This window comes from Lactuca serriola, chromosome 6 (genome assembly GCF_051521515.1).
Source record: "Lactuca serriola cultivar US96UC23 chromosome 6, Lser_US96UC23_V15, whole genome shotgun sequence".
Lineage (NCBI taxonomy): Eukaryota > Viridiplantae > Streptophyta > Magnoliopsida > Asterales > Asteraceae > Lactuca > Lactuca serriola.
In genome coordinates, this window is record NC_136413.1 from 177551028 (window position 1) to 177554197 (window position 3170).

The window sequence follows — 3170 nt, forward strand, 5'->3', positions numbered from 1 at the left end:
GAAGTTTAAATATGATATTTGGAGTTTAAGCCGGGCAAATATGATATTTAGCTGTTTACGAATGGCATATACGAAATTCTCCCTTATAAAAATATACTATAATTGTTAAGAAATGGTTTGTAAGAGTTTTAAGTATACATACATATACAAATGGAAAACATGAATAATACATACCAAATCAAACAAATACTAACAAATACATACCAATGAACTCAATACATCACACATAAAGTATGAATGTTATGCACACATACAATCTCTTTGTATCACAAGTAATCCAACCCAACAAAATCTCATCAAAATCATTTTCTTATAGCTTCTAAATCTTATTCAAGGTACACACAATCACCAATCACGTTTCCTTCTACCCTCCCACACTCTTTCTCTTCTCAAGTACATACATAATGGGAGTTTTTGACATTGCTTCAATTAACAACCAAATTGAAGTTAAAGTATTGGCCAAGATTGAATATAAAAGAACACACCACTGGAGTGTTGTTTACATGTGAAATCAAGAGGATAGCAGCCCTTTTCCATTGCTGCTGATCGAAACAAAGCCAAAAACCCCCTGAACTTGTTGTTGTTATTCTTCCCCTTCTTCTTCGTTTCCAGCCAAGAACAATTTTGTTCTTGTTCTTTTGCTTACCTGCAACAAAAAAGAACAACAGCTTCCCCCTTATTTTTCCTTTTTCTTTTCCTGTCAAACACCAAGAGAACAATTATTTTCCATAGATTCATGATAAAACAAACAACATCCCAAAACACCATTTTTACCTATTGATTGATAGGAAACCAAAAAAAAAAAAAAAAAAAAAAAAAGATAAAAGATAAAAGAAAAGAGAAAGAAAGACCACGGGACTGCTGAAGCAGCCCCGTCAAGTTACCTGCGACCATCGACGAAGTCACGCCTGCAGGCCTTCGTATTATCCCGTTTCATTGTGTTCGACCACTGCTTTCTTTTCCGTTCCTTCTCCATTGCCCCTTCAGTCTAATGAAGGCGACACGTATTCCCGTTGTTGGAGCCCTTTGATCGGATGAAACGAGACTAGACCTAAAAACGTGTTTTTGTTCTTGACCAAGTCAAAAGTCAAGAAACCCAAACTTTGATTAAATTTAATCAAATTCAACCCTGCATTTGGATATTGTAACCCAATCAGTCCCTCCTTTGGTATGTCTCGATAAAAATCAGTCCTAATTCCCAAATAATAATCCCATTTATTCAAAAAGTTACATAGGTTGCCCCTATAGTTTGTTCAAGTTACAAAATCAGTCCCTCCCTTGAATTATTTTAACTAAATCAGTCCTATTTTTGGTTAATTAAATTACCAAACAACCCCTAATAAATTATATTTGTTACAAACGGTTCCAAGAATACTTCAAAGTTCAAGAATTATGAATTTGCGGTTCACACAACAAGTTTCTCAAAAGAATTTGAATTCGAACAACTCGAACTCACGCTTCAAGGGTGACTGCTTACGGCCCCGTTTTAATAATTTAATTATTTCCGCGGGGGGGGGGGGGGGGGGGGGGGGGGGGGGTTGGAATACGTGTGCTTAAATATTTTGCTTATACAAATCAATTTCCTTTTTATGCGAAAATTTAATAAATCTAGTTTATAAAACATATTATTATTTAACGATTTACCGTATTATTACAAATAAACTAGAATAAATTTTTCGTATACGTAGTATGGTTTTTTTATCGTGAAATAACCATTTCATACAACAAATACAACACGTTACAAAATTATATGATTTTTATGTGACATTGCATATTATAACAAGTACGTTATGAAACTTTGTAGTATTTTAAGGATTCAAGCTATTATTAAATATGTATATTTATATGTTTAAGTATACCACGTTTATACATGTACATATGTTCATTAATTTGAAGCATTCATTTTTATAAGAGCGAGCACATTAAACTTTTACATATATGTCAAACATAGTCGGTTTTTATAAACGTTATACAACGATATACATTATGCCTAGTGACTTAATCACAATTAAGTTAGGGTTGAGAGTTCTTCACAAACTTTTTAGTTAAGGGTTTTTTAGTGAGACGTTATTTATCAGTTGAGTTTAAACACTTAGCATACCTACTCTACTATAATCCTCAGTTTTCAGAGTAAGCTACATATGTATCGATCTATATGGGGTTGACATCCCCACCTGCGGTTGCTAGCTACAACCCTCAACCGGTCAATCGAAGCGGATGATCGGTGTCTACAATTTTTACTACAACGTCCAATGAAACGTTGTAGGGGGTACACTTAGTCACATAGTTCGGTTATAGGACTCACTATAAACATTAACTAGAATATCTCTCTATCTCTCACTAACAACCATGGGCATAGTTGCTTTCAAAACTATTTTTAAGTATGGAATTACTTAGGAACATAACAGTTTGGTTTTTAAGGATATTCAAAGGTTTATTACGAACTTAGTTTAAAGTATGGATTTACTTATACAAAAGATACATTTTGGCTTTCAAGGACTTATTACAAACACAATTTAAAGTATGGAATTACTTATATCGAAATACATTTTAGGCTTTTAAAGACTACTTGCAAACATTGTTTTATCTATTGTTACACGTACATGGATAATACTTTTTAGACTTATTAAAGTATTACTGCTTTTAGCAGAAAACCTGTAACACTCACCAACCTTGTGTTGACCCTCAAAACTACATGCATGCTTAGGAAATCACTAAACAGACATTCAAGATGGATTGGATTACAGGTGTCCTAGTTTACTTGTTGTTGTATTATATGACTATTTATTAAGTAAATTCATGTATTATTATTATCTGCAAAATCCTTGTATTCAAACATTCAAGATGGAAAGACGAATGTTATATTGTTTATTATTGTAGTTGTGCTATATATTCAATTTACCTGTGACCCATGAACTTAGTCGCATAGCCCGGCGTGTTCCACCGCCTCGATCGGGGGTGTGATAATTATTTAAACATCAGAGTACATATCATAAATTACCAATGCGAAAACTCTACTGGATACGGTGTAGTAACGTCGTGTCATTTCTTTTTTTTTACCAGAAGTAGTTGAAACCCTAAACATAAAACCATAAGCAGAAAGCTTACCGAGTTCCCCAAAATACAACATACCATACATAAAATAGAGATTGCTATGTGCCAACCATAGC

General features: G+C 33.6%; 1 long non-coding RNA gene across 1 annotated transcript; it reads right to left on the bottom strand.

The window, feature by feature from the left end:
• Positions 1-291: 291 nt before the first annotated feature.
• Positions 292-1018, bottom strand: LOC145059147 (uncharacterized). The gene is made up of 2 exons (XR_013686660.1): positions 885-1018; positions 292-697 (listed from the first exon to the last, which is right to left on the bottom strand). It is a non-coding gene; the product is annotated as an uncharacterized LOC145059147 (long non-coding RNA).
• Positions 1019-3170: the final 2152 nt, after the last annotated feature.